The sequence below is a fragment of the Trematomus bernacchii genome, unplaced genomic scaffold (assembly GCF_902827165.1).
Source record: "Trematomus bernacchii unplaced genomic scaffold, fTreBer1.1, whole genome shotgun sequence".
In the NCBI taxonomy this organism is placed as follows: domain Eukaryota; kingdom Metazoa; phylum Chordata; class Actinopteri; order Perciformes; family Nototheniidae; genus Trematomus; species Trematomus bernacchii.
Window position 1 is genome coordinate 2,055,730 of NW_022987608.1, and position 16,712 is coordinate 2,072,441.

Consider the following 16,712-nt stretch of genomic DNA (forward strand, 5'->3'; position numbering starts at 1 on the left):
AGCCCAGTCAGAATATTCCTAACTTTAATGTTTTTCACTTCAGATGACCAGCGGTAGAAAATACATAATTTCCTGTGACTAAAATATAAGGCTTTGTTTTAAGACTTTTCAAATGTGATCAATGTGGTTAAATTAAGCTCAAAACTTGATTATTTCCTTTACTGTAGTGAGCCCACATGGTAAGAACCAAATATTATAATTTATTAAGAAAGGTTTTCATAAAAAAACAATTTATTTCAGTGTTATGCCAGTAATATGTAACATTTTATAGTCAAATAAAAAGCTTGTCTCATGACCCTTTGTGACGACATGTTCGACATTTACTGAAGTTTTGATCCATTCATATATTTTACATGTTGGCCCATTCAGTGTCACTGGGCCAATCCAAGCTTGAACTGTGTATGAGACACGGTACACAGCAAGAATAATCTGTAAGTAATAATACTGCAAACTAATACTAACTTTTGTCCTTTTTGTCTCCTCTCTCTCTCTCACACTGACCACACACACACACGCACACGCACATGCACACGCATGCACGCACGCACGCACGCACGCACGCACACACACACACACTTGGCTTATACAAGCTTTAACTGTGCAAAAATACACGGTACACAGCAACAATAATCTGTAAGTAATAATACTGCAAACTAATACTAACTTTTGTCCTTTTTGTCTCCTCTACTCTCTCTCTCTCACACACACACTGACAACACACACACACACACACAACACACACACACACACACACACACACACACACACACACACACACACACACACACACACACACACACACACACACACACACACACACACACACACACACACACACACACACACACACACACCACACACACACACACACACACACACACACACACACACACACACACACACACACACACACACACACACACACACACACACACACCGTGGTCCTGTTCCGCTCTGCAGGCTCTCAGACCACCTGAGGGTATCGCATCCCAGGTTTGTTTTCCCTGTATCTGCTCCATCAGAGAAGAGCAGGCCTCATTAGTGTGTGGCCCCTGTAGGGTCCCGAGGCCCCTAAACCCACAACAGCCAACCTCCAGTGGACCCTCGGGCCCCTAAACCCCCTAACAACAACAAATCACTGAAACAAAAACGCGTGCTAGCTCCCCTAATGCCCAAATCTTTTACACTTCAAAAACACAATTATGCTAATGCCAGGAATCATTTGCCATTCCAGCTCTGATTTAATGCGGCCTTTTAGTGGGGAAAGCTAATTAGAGGGCTTTAATTAACATGTGCGACACACACACTGAAGAGAAGAAGTGCGAAGGAGCCTGTCGATCAGCGAGAGGGCGAGAGAGGAAGGGAAGTCTGAAAGCTATGCAAATGAGAAGAGGGAGCGCCACGGGAGGCGTGGGTATCTGCCGCTACAACACTTTCTGTAAATATCACCGTGACCCGTAGACAGAGAGGAGTCAGCTCATTAACTCAGACGGGAAGGTGTCACATGACTCAGCCCATCAGGGTCAACGCTGATATGATGCAACTCAGTGAGGGGAACCGTTATTAAAACACGGACAAAACACACAATTTAAACTCCTGTCCTGAAATGCTAATCCTCCATTCCTGTCACATTATGTATAACTCAGGGTGGATGGACTACTGGACTCTCAATAAAAACTGAGCCTGTAGCTGCCAGTCAATGCATATATAACCAGAGATGGCAAAAGTACACACATCCTTTACTCAAGTAGAAGTACAGTGTTTAAAAATACTCTGGTAAAAGTAGAAGTACTGACTAAACTTCTTTACTCAAGTAAAAGTAAAGAGGGCTTTGAAATGTACTTCAGTAAAAAGTACCCATAACTAGCAGCTGTTTTAAAGAGTACCTGACCTCCCTTTATATTAATAGAACAATAATGTCATTGTTAGCTAATGAATGTTTCCATGCTGAACAACGGCAACATGACAACGTTTTCATTGGTCCCTCTTCTTTAGAGAAGACCAGGAAATGATGGATACACGGATCGTGTTCAAATCAATAGGCACGCAATGACTCTAAATAATAATGAACACGCCACCAAACACACATTCAAACTAAAGGAACCAGCCTGTTTGGGAAATGTAAGAAGTAGAAAGTACAGGTATTTGTGTTCAACATGTAAGAAGTAGAAAGTACAGGTATTTGGGTTCAAAATGTAAGAAGTAGAAAGTACAGGTATTTGTGTTCAAAATGTAAGATGTAGAAAGTACAGGTATTTGTGTTCAAAATGTAAGAAGTAGAAAGTACAGGTATTTGGGTTCAACATGTAAGAAGTAGAAAGTACAGGTATTTGTGTTCAACATGTAAGAAGTAGAAAGTACAGGTATTTGTGTTCAAAATGTAAGAAGTAGAAAGTACAGGTATTTGTGTTCAACATGTAAGAAGTAGAAAGTACAGGTATTTGTGTTCAACATGTAAGAAGTAGAAAGTACAGGTATTTGTGTTCAACATGTAAAAAGTAGAAAGTACAGGTATTTGTGTTCAACATGTAAGAAGTAGAAAGTACAGGTATTTGTGTTCAAAATGTAAGAAGTCAAAGTAAAAAGTCGTCAGAAAAATAAGTAGTGGAGTAAAGTACTGATACCAGAGAAATGTACTTACTGTAAGTACAGTAACAAAGTATTTGTACTCCACTACTTCCCACCTCTGTATTAAACGCTTCTCATTACCGCAGATTGAAAGGTAAACTCTGCATTATTGTTGCCCAGAATCTCATCATCATACCAACAGGTAGAGGAACGTATTGTGAAAGCAATCACCTCAAGTTGTACTGCAGTTTTACCTCTGAAAATACACAGAAAATGAGTATAATGAAACAAGATTGGAGCTGAAAGTCAAGGAGATTTAACTGAAAACATTAAAGCTTTTATCACTTAGATTGGAGTTTAACAAAGTTCTTTAATATCTAATATGAAGATGTTTCAGAGTTTTTATTGGAGGAAGTAATATACCGCCATTTAAAAGTAGTTATTTAAAACATTAAGCAGCTGGGTATGATGTAGTCTACTTGATATATGTGACAATAGTTTGGCCATGTCTTGATTAGTCAATTGTATTTTGCATTATCTATAGGGGGTTAACCCTAACCCTAACCCTAAGTGTTCCCATGTTTGAAAACAGTCTCACAGTCTAGCAGTCTTATTAAACTCTCAATACGGAGTGTTTTCATTTACTTCAAAGAACATTCCCTTTTCAGTTTATATTGTGTTTAAAAGCCACATTTTTTAAAGTTAATTCCGAGTTATAACAATACTCAACATCTTGTTCAATGCTTTCCATTAAAATGTAGGGAATAGTGTCCGAGTCTCTGCGGACAGAAGACACTTTGCTTCTGACTCCATGCCTCTAATCCTGAATGGCCGCTACAGGGTTTCCTCCTGGGATCGATGCATCAGCAGGGACTGAAAGGAGGAAGTGGGGTAAGATGGTGGCTTCATGTGAAACCACTTTAAAATTCATAGAACGAGCGGTCCTGGGTGAGTAAAACACTCTCACAGTATTGATCTTCCTTCTCTCCGAGTTCCTGACCTTTTTCACTTGGTTGATGTACTTTAAACCAAGAATAGGAAATGCATTATTAATGTTGAAGTTATATATTTCATGGAATCGAACGCTGATATTGACATTATTTATGTCGAATGGACATCTTTTTAGCACTCTTGGCATTTCCAAACCTCTCTGAGAGCGGTCTTCATTGTTGGAGTCCACCGTTTTTACAGGTTTTTCAGCATGTAGGGCGGCCAATAGGGCGCTGCATAGCTTCTTCTCAAATTTAAGGGGCACTCTTTTCTTTGTATCTGCTATAAAGGCATCATAGATGGAGCTTTATTATTTTTTAATCTAACAGGGAGGCATCGAAGAGGGCACTTCTTCAAGGGTTTAAAAAAAAAAAACTGTGTATCATCAGTATGTAGTGTCTCTACTTTAAAGAGTCCTCTCCTGCTGATGTTCAGGTGTATATCAGTATGTAGTGTCTCTACTTTAAAGAGTCCTCTCCTGCTGATGTTCAGGTGTATATCAGTATGTAGTGTCTCTACTTTAAAGAGTCCTCTCCTGCTGATGTTCAGGTGTATATCAGTATGTAGTGTCTCTACTTTAAAGAGTTCTCTCCTGCTGATGTTCAGGTGTATATCAGTATGTAGTGTCTCTACTTTAAAGAGTCCTCTCCTGCTGATGTTCAGGTGTATATCAGTATGTAGTGTCTCTACTTTAAAGAGTCCTCTCCTGCTGATGTTCAGGTGTATATCAGTATGTAGTGTCTCTACTTTAAAGAGTCCTCTCCTGCTGATGTTCAGGTGTATATCAGTATGTAGTGTCTCTACTTTAAAGAGTCCTCTCCTGCTGATGTTCAGGTGTATATCAGTATGTAGTGTCTCTACTTTAAAGAGTCCTCTCCTGCTGATGTTCAGGTGTATATCAGTATGTAGTGTCTCTACTTTAAAGAGTCCTCTCCTGCTGATGTTCAGGTGTATATCAGTATGTAGTGTCTCTACTGGGACATGTCTCCATGCTTTAATGTTCAAAAAGCTCTTTATTTTTCTCATACTGTCTGTGCTGCAGCACCTCTTTTCACCCTCTGTCTGAAACCAGAGCCCAGTCTGCTCTGATTGGTTAGCTGGCCGGCTCTGTTGTGATTGGTCAACTGCTTAGAGATGTCCCGCCCCTTAGACTATCACACAATGTGTTGGAGCGCTAGCCAATAGAAGCACAAGTGATACATAGTGATGTCACTCAGACACTGTTTCCAGACCATTCACAAAAACCTATAACACACTACAGGAAAAAGAACACCCCCCAAAAAGCAGAATGAAATCCTGCTTTACATTTCACTGTTGGCTTTTTTTGTGAAGCAGTCACTGGAAACACTTGTAAAGACGCTTAGTGCTAACTGCAAACATTAGACAAAAATATGTCTAAAAAACAAGAACATTTCTGCATTTCTTTGTTCGTCAGCAAGTCAGTTTGATATATTTTAGGCAGTATTGGAATAAGCAGGAGCGCTGTGTCCCGCTGAGATCTACATCTGCTGTGCAGCGTGGATTCAGACTGCAGCTGCATCTGTTATTGACTGACTTTATTAAAACAACATGAGTTAGTTTCACTGCACTGTAAGCAAATACACCAGCTGCTGCTGCTGCTCTGTTGTTTCTCTGAGGCTCTGTGTTAAATCACACTTGCTGCTAAATTGACAGAAAACTTTTAGAATATTTAGAATCGACCTTGAGGCTGTGACCATACTGGTGTAAAAAAAAAAAACGTCACATGGTGTTCACACTTCATTAAGGGGCTGATGCAAACTTTGGGCTACCATCCATCATACCATCCGTGTTATTAATCTTTTACAGGAGAAAGTGAGAGAAGAGAGTCTTACCTCTGTGTTCAGTCTTCAGTCCCTGCGAGAGCTTCAGGGCACGTCATGTTCTCTTGACCTGGAGACAAGGTGTGTAGAGGAAAGAACATCAGTGTTGCAGGAACAATGGGACTCATTCACAAACTGATATTAGGAAGACATGTCTTATTAAAACATGCAACAGGAGGCGTGTGGCGCAGTGGATAGAGTGTTGGTGTTCGGATCAAGGGAGCACAGGTTCAAACCCCACTGCAGTCAGCATGTCGTTGTGTCCCTTCACCCCAAATTGCTCCTGTGGGGATTGCCCACAGTATTGAGTATGTAAGTCGCTTTGGATAAAAGCATCTAACAAGTAACATGTAATGTAATTTGTTCTGTCGTTCACCAATGGCTTCAAGAGCAACCTTATTTTTGATTTTAGATTCAACTTCATTGTCAACGAAATGCAAAAAAGTGTAACAAGTAGTAAAGTGCATGAGTTTTCAATGAATTCACATAACAGAACAATACTGTAGTAATGTAAATAATGTATAAATGAACAAATATCTTTACATAAGATTCAGATTTAGAAGCATATAGATACAGATATATCTATCTATCTAGCTATCTATCTATTTATCCATCTATCTATCTATCTATCTATCTATCTATCTATCTATCTATCTATCTATCTATCTATCTATCTATCTATCTATCTATCTATCTATCTAAAATAGGACGTTTTAAAAACCTCAAGTACTTTTTACAGATCTTTCTGCTGTACAATAAGTCAAATTTCGATTGTTATTTACTTTATTGGTGCTTTTATTCAACATCTGAATGCTTCTTCACTACCAGTCGCTCAGGATTAAACGCAGACACTTTGCTTAAGAGCGCAGATATATTTGTATGAGTAATAAACTCAAATCCTCATCAGTGCGTGTCTTTCATATCGCTCATGAAGAAATCAATCTAACGCAGGGAGAGACGGCGCAGAAAAACAAAATGGCTGATGTTGGCATCAGAGGGCCTCTATAGTGAACTTGATTAAAAGAAAATTGCTTTCGAGTGCTCTCAGCAGGCTGGAGGTGGAGGGGGAGCTGGGGCTTTTTCACTAACTAGCTTTCAGGCGGAGGAAACGAGATGAAGAAACGCTTTGAAAGAGCCCGAGGACAAAGAGTGGTGACACGGTGGCGCAATATTACCGCTATTATCATTTTCAATACTTTCTCATTTATTTCTGAGATGAAATTCATTTTCTGTCTCGCAAGTGATTATTTTCTCTCTCGGTGATTAAAGGGGTTTCTATGTAGAATAACTTTGTCATTCAAAACTTCACTGTGGATTTTTTAAATTACACTGAACCACTGTGTGACTCAGATAGCTGCTACATACAAAAAAAAACACATTGAAATAATTGGATAGTTTTTTTGTCCTTTTTCTTAGAACACATAGTTTCAATGACAAAAAAAAACAGGTGTGCAGGTTGCCCATTTTTATATTTTATATCTTTTAATTTACATTATTGCTTTCAATTAACCTAATGAAGCTCAGCGGGGTCTAATCGCCAAAGACCATTACATTCATCTGTGTATTCTTGGCAATACATATATATTGTTTCATCAAAACAAGTCTCTCCTGATTGAAATACAGCTATGTGAAATGTATTGACATATAATTAAAGTCAACGTTTGAGTTTTTGTCGCTTCTCACTGTTACTATGAACATGAAGAGGAAATATATGTGTAAGCATGAACGGTTAAATTAAGAGGTGAAAAATGAAATAATAAAATCACATCGTTTGGATTTTATCTCGTTAACTATCTACTTGACAGCAGTGGCTCTTTAATTTTGGAAGTGTCAAATTTGTATAATTTATTCCTTCTTGAATTCAAAATGACATCAGGAGATCAAATACGGTTTTCTAATTTCCATGAAACGTTCGTCCTAATTGGCTTTTACAGGGTGGAGCGAGCGCCGGTGAATAATTTAACTACTTAGCTTTAAAGTAGTCTGACTTTGGGGAGAAAACTATTGGAAATCCATTACAGTGCAGGGTTAACGTTTTCTTTTTTAGAGCCACTATCCAGAATAAGTAATTCGCTTTTGATTTAAATTTCGTCTTTCGTCTCATCTTGTCTTGTAAGCAACAGGAGCAACGCAGAGAAAAAATGGACTCATGGTATGTTGTTTTTTAGTTCAGTCAGACAACTCACATGTTTCTTAATATGTTTATTAGAAGCAGCGTATAGTTTGAGTTTGGCGTCTAGGCTCGGGCCTCATCACTCCACAGATTTACAAAGAACATTGAGTGATGATTAGATAACTATCCCCCAAGCCTACAGGTGGAAGCTGGGGTGGAGCTGGGGTGGTGGTGGGGCAGGCGAGCAGCAGCAACATGAAACACAGCAGCAGCAACATGAACGTAGCATTAGCAAGTGAACACAGCAGTGGCAGCAGCAGCATGAGCGAGGCAGAGGCAGGAAGACCTGGCAGCTTAAATAGAGCGGCATGTTTAGGAGAAAGTGTTTGGTTGGTTGTAAAAGGGACGAGGTGCGTCACATGTTAATGTATCATTGGTGCTCGAGTTGACTGCCTGAACTAGCTCGCAGGCTTCGCCCCATTTTTGGCGAAAACTAATAGCCAAAACTAAAAGGTACCATGGGGTACAGGAATTCGTTTTGGTTTCAAGGAGGACACCAAAAAAGTCCTAGAAAGACAAGGTAAACTTAACTATGCGCATTTAAAAAAGAGGAATAGTTTCGGCGAAAACTAAAAGGTACCATGGGGTCGGATTATAATTTTCCAAAGGGGGGTTCGTTTAGCATGAAACACTTGAAATAACTAAAGGATAAGTTAAACAAGAAAGTAGAAAGAAAGTGAGGTCAAAGAAAACTATTTCTGCTAAAAAGTGGAGTCAGAGCTAAACATTTCAGATGTGTGTATCTCACACTGCACTGTCACTTTCATTCATGCACCTTTTGTAATTCATGTTTTATCATCTTTGCTTTTAAATGAGTGTTTTTAAATGCCATTTTAATGTCTTTCAATTAGTAAAGCACTTTGAATTGCCTTGTGTTGAAATGTGCTATATAAATAAACGTGCCTATGTTTACTTTTTGGTAGGCTACATATAACTTTCAAATATTGATAATTATTCACAGCTTCGCCTCTCTGCGTTGGGTTTACTACGATTTACACGATGTAGCGCTCGGTGTTAGCATATTCACTGGCATCTGAACATCATCCATAATGCATTTGCATATGCACCGTAGTGCAGCGTAGCAAACAACAGAGCCACAGAGATTAAACTACGAGGAGTGAATAATGCAACAGGATTAATGAGCCCGTAGGTGTTTGTTTGTTATTCCTGGCTATTGTGTTGATTGTAATTGTGAAATTAACAACTACAGATGTCTCTAATGTTCAGTATAACTAAACAATGATGTGCTATTATTGTGTTTAAATTGGAAATAAGCGTATTTGCTTTCTTGCTACAAGGAAGCGAGAGGATGGAAACCACTCTGTTCCATACATATGAAGCTAAAGCCCGTTAGCTTAGCTTAGCATTTAGCCTTGAAACCTGGAAAGCTAGCCTTGCTGTGTCCAAAGGTGACAAGAAAACTATTTATCTACTAAACTATTCTCCCTAAAGCTCACAGAATAACTTCATATATCTAGTTTGCTTCATTTGTGTTTGCTTTATCCATATAAATAGCTTTATGGAGTCTACGCTGCTCAGCAAAGAAATTGTCCGATGAACAAAACTCTTTAAACATGACTTAGCATTTTTTAACTTTTTTAGAAATAAATACAGAACATACTGTATAAATTGTTTACTAGTAGTCTTGCGAGGTAGTAGTAGTCAACAGGAGAGTCATGCTAGCAGTTTCCCCCCTGTTTCTAGTCTTTGTGCAATGCTAAGCTAAGCTAACCCGATGCTAGCAGTAGCAGCAATGTTGGTGAGAGCCATACCAATCTCCCATTTCCCCCAAATTGTTGCTTTAAATCGATATTTCTCTACCAAATTACGAACCAACCTCAGCTCACACTGACTGAAACGCACTTATGAGTCGGCAGCAGTTCTATAAAATCTATTTTATTTTAATAATTTTTTTGTTTGTTTGTTCCCCATGTAAAGCGGCCTTGGGTCCCTTGAAAGGCGCTATACAAATTGCATCTATTATTATTATTATTATTATTATTATTATTATTATTATTATTATTATTATTATTATTATCTCCTGCCTGCTTGACTGACATAGTTTAAGCATTGCCTGACCACAGATTAAAAAAGGAGGTAAAATAAATAAAAATCCCATATCAATCCTTTTAAAGGAATTTGGGATAACATTTGATCGCTCTGTGGTAACATTATTGCTTTTGATTGATTGGAAACACAAGTACTCAGATCTTGTACTTGAGTCAAAGTAGAAGTACTCAGATCTTTTACTTTAGTAAAAGTAAAAGTACTCAGATCTTGTACTTGAGTAAAAGTAGAAGTACTCAGATCTTGTACTTTAGTAAAAGTAGAAGTACTCAGATCTTGTAATTTAGTAAAAGTAGAAGTACTCAGATCTTGTACTTGAGTAAAAGTAAAAGTACTCAGATCTTGTACTTGAGCGAAAGTAGAAGTACTCAGATCTTGTACTTGAGTAAAAGTAGTAGAAGTACTCAGATAATGTACTTGAGTAAAAGTAGAAGTACCAGAGTGTAGGGATACTCTGTTACAGTAAAAGTCCTGCATTCAAAATATAGTGAAAGTAGCGACAGTAAAAGTAGTCATTGTGCAGATTGGTCCATTTCAGAATAATATATATGATATGTTTTATAATGATTGATCATGAAAGTGTTCTCAAAGCTGGTAAAGGTGCAGCTAGTTTGAATGACTTTATATACTGCAGGGTAGCTTGTGAATTTACTCCAGGTGGAACTAAAGTCTGATTTAACACTTGATTAGATTTCACATCATTCATCCAGATCTGTGAAGTAACTAAAGGGATTAAATACATGTAGTGGAGTATAAGTACACCATTTACCTCTGAATTGTAGTGGAGTAGAAGTACAATTACCTATAAATTGTACTTAATTTCAGTACTCGAGTAAATCTACTTCTTAGCTCTGTGTCTCTGTCCATGGTGCTGAAACAGCCACGAACAAGTCTTTAAATGGTATACTTTATAGATAGTCTTTTACATTAGTGAATGACTTATGTGGGGTTGTTCTCCGGGAGAGAAACTCAGAGAGATGCTGCAGACAGAATATCTGGCAGTGACTCGGCGTAAAAAAGACAGAACATGTAGCCCCGAGCCAGCAGACACAGAGACGGGACACTTCACGCTCTGATGGGTGAAATCCCCCGGCAGAAAGACCCATCCCACACGATCGATAGCTGCTGTGACAACATCTCCTCTCGTCACGGACCGAGGAACAAGCTGTGTGAAGGTCTGAGGAGGAGATAGACCCCGAGGGGACGCTTGATTTACGATCCTGAGTCGAGATAGAGGCACCGTCGCCCACAAACTGCAGCATCAGTCTTCCTCCGCCCGCCTGGTGCTAAACTCGCCCTCCTCCCAAAGTCTATTCCCCTGCTGACAACTGGAATGGGTTGAAATGACAAACCAACCCCCCGGAAAATATTTCATTCTGTTCCTCACCTTCAGTCAGGTCCATAGAGCTCAAACGTATCTATGTATCTATCTATCTATCTATCTGTCTAATATGTCTGCTTTGAAAAGTAGGACAGCCTTTTGTTCTCCTATTCACACTGTTTTCATGTTAAAAGAGCAATACTGCACGGTAAATATGGATACCTTCAGTCTTAGATTTGGGTTTTGTTGCTTTCCCAATCCCAACAAAACTGATCTTATACTCTTTGACTTTAGGGCTGAACCATTTATTATATCCATTATCGAATAATCAACAAGCTATCAGCAATGTTGGTGTGCTCTCATTGACTAAAAGCATCTATCAGTCAGGCCTTTAAAAAATACAAGTTTCAGTGTTTGAACCTGCTGGTTTCAGTGATTACATCATGTTACGTCATGAACAATTTACGATTTATCCATTAGGGACATTTTGTCCCCTTGATCCTAGTTTTAAAACACTGAGTTCCTTAATGCTATTCAGCCTCTTTCTTACTGGTTGGATGCACCCTAAATAAATATCCATATCACATCCTACATCTCAATGATTGGATCAGGTGAGTATAGTACAGTGTCAAAATAATCACCAGTTAAATATGTTCACCTTCAACTCACTTCAACCTTACACTTATCGTATGAGCAATAACATGATTATAACATTCACTGTACAGTATGTAAGTATGAGATGCATCTACAACAGGGGTGTCAAACTCAAGGCCCGGGGACCCTGTGAGCCCAGTGTGCTCTGATTGGTCAGCTCGCCCACTCTGTTCTGATGAGTCCACCACCGTTACAGCGGAACATCAGTGATTATGTGTTACAATGGTGTTTGTTAGCAACCAGAAAATGACACCAGTAATGACAAACAGATGAGAATGCTGCGTGGGGTCTGGGTGCCGTGTTGGCGGGACGTTGCGCGGCTCTCTGCTCCGCCCTTTGAGGCTCGAGGAGCGGACAGTGTGAGCTGGATTACTGGGGTCGTTTCCTGGTTGCTGCGTGGGGTCTGCGAGACAGCGAGACACAGCAGAACTCTGTGTGTGTGTGTGTGTGTGTGTGTGTGTGTGTGTGTGTGTGTGTGTGTGTGTGTGTGTGTGTGTGTGTGTGTGTGTGTGTGTGTGTGTGTGTGTGTGTGTGTGTGTGTGTGTGTGTGTGTGTGTGTGTGTGTGTGTGTGTGTGTGTGTGTGTGTGTGTGTGTGTGTGTGTGTGTGTGTGTGTGTGTGTGTGTGTGTGTGTGTGGAGCCATTACGTCACCATACCCAGGAAGCAAACAATGTAAAATGAGAAATCTCCATCGAGGCGTTCTGGGGCAGCATAGACAGGTCTTTTCTGTGTTAGAGTTTTACTCGCTACAGGGTGTACTTTGAGGGTTTGTGACTCTGCAGACCGTTTACATGCAGAAAAACCTTCATAACACACAAGGGGACGGGTAATAACCGGAAAAGCATGACATGGGACCTTTAAATCATTTTGTAACATTCTCACTGAAGAGACTTGCAATTATTTGCCCTAGACTTCTGCTTTCAGACGTAGTTAATTATGAAGTTATTACCCTATCCGATAATAATCCAATGCAGAGGCAATAATATAATATAACACATTATTTTATATATATTAAATATTTATATATGTATTTTGATATAGTCTTATATATAAAACTGGCCCTTTGAGTGCAACCATGATGCTAATGTGGCCCGAGATGAAATTGAGTTTGACACCCCTACAAGCATCTTAAATGTGACATATAAGATAAAGACAAGTTATTTAAGAAAGTGAGCTCTTGTGACCACATGTTCGGACCATATTTCAAAGTCCTTCCAGCGTACAGTTTCCCTCCCCACCCTCCCCCTTTTTAATTCATCGGGCTGCTGTTGAGCGAAGACACCCTGCCTCCATCGCTCTCCAGAGCCATATCAATATTCATGCGTCTGCCGGGTGCGTTTGTGCGATGGCTGTCTCATTAGCCTTTGATCCCGGCCTGTCGGAGCGCTGATGCTCGACAACAGAGGAGCGTTTGAAGTGCAGAGAGAACAGCTGCTTGCATTGATCTCCATATACTTTCTCTGCCATGCTCACACACACAGATGCTGCCCACAGGCACATGAATACATGCATCTACTGTAGCTCAGGATACACTAGTAGTCTGACCTCAGCACGGCAACAATGGCATCAAGACGATGGCTGCTTTGTACAAAGTCCCTTCATCAGGCTCTGCTCAGCTCCTGAATCCCACTTGGAATAATACATCCAAGGAAAGAAAACGTTTACATTAAGGTACACATATTCACCATCAACTAGTTGTTAATGAACATGCGTATTAGCAGTATATTGGCTCTTTATTAGTCATTATAAAACACGTATTAATGCCTTATTCTACATGACCATATTCTACAAGTAATAGGCCATTAGTTGAGAGTTTTTCCTTAACAACCCTGTAATTAGTGCTTATGTATTGCAAGTAAGGAAGTTGTTGTACATGAGAGGGTCTTAATATGCTCAATATGGGCCTAATAAGGCATCCTCTCATAACAACACCTGACACATGGTCTATTCTTATGTAACAAGACATGAAACTACAAGTGTTAATTGTGTCAAGATAACTCAAAATGTGGTATTTCTAACTCTGAATAAGTTCCCTATTTTAAAGTGACGTCTTGTTCATAACCAATAAGCTAGTACCTTCATCTAAAGTGTTACCGATCATTTCTTACGAGAGCACAAGAGCCAATCTGTGTAGAAATATGTAAAGATTCAAACGGTAATGATGTAAAAAAGGTGTGTATTTGAGCACAAACGAATCATTCACTTTAAAAAAAAACTCACATCTAACAAACTATGTGATCAATGACAGTATTTGGAATTACCTGAACATGCAGGTGAGTCATTTTTCAGGTGCACTCATCCATCAGTTTTTAATTAATCAACGTATGTTTTGATAATTTATTCATAATGTGGTCGTTTTACATGCAAACATTTTAAATTCAGTGCTACTAAAAGTCAAAATAGGTGTTTATTTAGCTGTGATTGTACACTTGGACATTTTTGTTGCTATATTCTTACATTTTACTGGCTCATATATTATCTGTAAATCAGTCAAATAATGTGCAGATTAATGGCAGGTGAAAAAAATTGTATAAAATTGTTCGTTTCATCCCAAGAAATATATGTTAAAATGTGTTAATCCTCAATCCTATGATTAGTAAATGGCAGGTAAATAATCAGTAATCTGTAAGAACGCACGAAAACGTGATTATCTTAATGTTTCATCAACAGGTTCGAGCTGAGATTAAACAAAGAATGATTCACGGCGAACGCTAATAACGATGTACTTGCTTCTAACAAGAGAGGAACTACTGGATTATAATGCAAGATGGAACAAAAACTCTTTGACGCCTCTTAAAAAAGCTCTTATTTACCACGATAAACCTTTAGAAGTTATGAAAAATACAGAATAACTTGATGAAATCAGGAATATGTTGAGTCAATGCAACAGATTCCAGTGTATTCTGTCATTTAAATGCATGTTAAACAGTAGAATCGACCTTTTCTTGCTGTATCTTTGCAGAAAAAGCAGACAAAAAAGGACAGGAGGCGTGTGGCGCAGTGGGTTAGTGCGTTGGTGTTCGGATCAGGGTTTAAACCCCACTGCAGTCAGCATGTCGTTGTGTCCCTGAGACACTTCACCCCAAATTGCTCCTGTGGGGATTGCCCACAGCATTGAGTATGTAAGTCGCTTTGGATAAAAGCGTCTAACAAGTGACATGTGATGTAATGTAACATGACATCATCTGTTATGCAGATAATGCCAAACTCAGGCTCTGCTTTAGTTGCTGAATTTAACCTGAAATAGTCTCTTTAAAGCAAAAATAACCCGCGTACTTTCTCTATAAAGAAAGGAACTACTTGATTATAATGCACGAGGTAACAAAACTCTGACTATCATCTTTAAAAAAGCTCTTATTTGCAACCATGCGCCTTTAGAAGTTAAGCAAATTCGAGAATCTCAGGAATATGTTCGGTCAATGCAACAGATTCCAGTGTATTCTGCCATTTAAAAAGCCGACAAAAACGACATGACATCATCTGTAATGCAGATGAAGGCAAACTGCATCCCACCGACAAACAGTTATTGAATTTAACCTTGAATAATGTCTAAAAAAGCATACATTAAAATAACCACTTCTTGAGTGTTATTACTATACTCTACTCATGTTTCCACGGTGCAGCCAGCAGTATGACATCATGACATCTGCACAAAGACCGTCCCTGCGCTAGTCTGCTCAATACCTCTCCTGTGTGTTTCAGGGAGTGTGTCTGCAGTTTATTTGAGAAGAAAGACTTAGTCTGGGGCCCCCGTGGGAACAGGTTAGCGGATCAATACGTGCTGATAACATTAGGGAAGCTTTAATGGCACTAATGAAGAGAGCGGCTGACACTCAGGGAGACTCCGGTCAGAGGAACCGCCGCAGAGATAGTTCCCTTTATACAAGGAGTTTGGGCAAGTGGATTAAGCTGTCCATTCATTATTTTATACCCCACAAGGAATGGACGAAGATAACCTTAAAATATAACAGCTCAAGATCACGAGAGCCCATTCTTAAAGTCTAGAAATGTGTACAAATTCAAGAGGAAATGATCAAAACCGGTGGGTATTTGAGCAAGTGTTCAAATCTCATTAAACAAACTATGGTGATCAACGAGAGTATGGGGGATACACTCAACATGCAGGTGAGTCATTTGAGGTCTATATAAGGTCTAAGTGATGCGTTCTCTCTTGCACACACTCATAACTTTGAGTAACGCATGAGGAAGACGGACAAACATTGAGTTTTTGGAGGTGATCAGCTGTTTGTGTGTCCTTTCTAACATCAGGGTCACAGTGTGAGGACGAGTCTGATCGCACCGAATGTCAAACACTGAAAAAACTGAAATGTCGACTTTGTACATTGACTACAAATGTATTATGGCAACAGATTTCACATGACTGTGTTAGGTTAAAATAAATACTAGGTTCAACTTAATATTATTGCTTTCAACTAACTTAATACAGTCGTGTGAAATCTGTTGATATAATACATTTCATTGAAGTCGACGTTTACATTTTTTGAGCGACGAAACTACATCTGAGCAGAATCCCTGCTGACATTTTGATAAATCAGTATTACGCTCACACACACACACACACACACACACACACACACACACACACACACACACACACACACACACACACACACACACACACACACACACACACACACACACACACACACACACACACACACACACACACAACACACACACACCACACACACACACACACACACACTTTACCATTGAGTTGAACCTTAAACTTAAATCGTATTACTTTCAGCTAACCTACAGTAATCTGATGAGATAATACACTTCATTAAAGTCAACGGTTCAGTTCTTTAGGAGTGATGAGGAGGAGGAGAGAGATGAACAGAGGAGATGAACAGAGGAGACGAACAGAGGAGATGAACAGAAGGAGACTAACGTACCTCACAGCAGACGTCTTGGTTTGAACTTGTGGGAAAAAGAAAAAAAAATTGAGTTGCCGGGATGAACGGAGGAGGAGGAGGAGGAGGAGTGAGGTCTTCTTCATCTGTCTTCTCTGGGATGAAGATGAGGAGGGAGAGGAGAGGAGAGCTGCTCCTTTGGCTGCCTCCTCTTCGCCTCT

At 39.4% G+C, this 16,712-nt stretch overlaps 1 long non-coding RNA gene across 1 annotated transcript in view; it reads right to left on the reverse strand.

Annotated features, from left to right (window-relative positions):
- Positions 1-16,712, reverse strand: part of LOC117483305 — a 66,047-nt gene extending 49,335 nt beyond the window's left edge. The window contains exons 1-2 of the long non-coding RNA XR_004555972.1: positions 16,534-16,712; positions 5,412-5,469 (exon numbers count right to left, since the gene is read on the reverse strand). This is a non-coding gene — a long non-coding RNA (uncharacterized LOC117483305). The remainder of the gene's footprint in view (positions 1-5,411; positions 5,470-16,533) is intronic.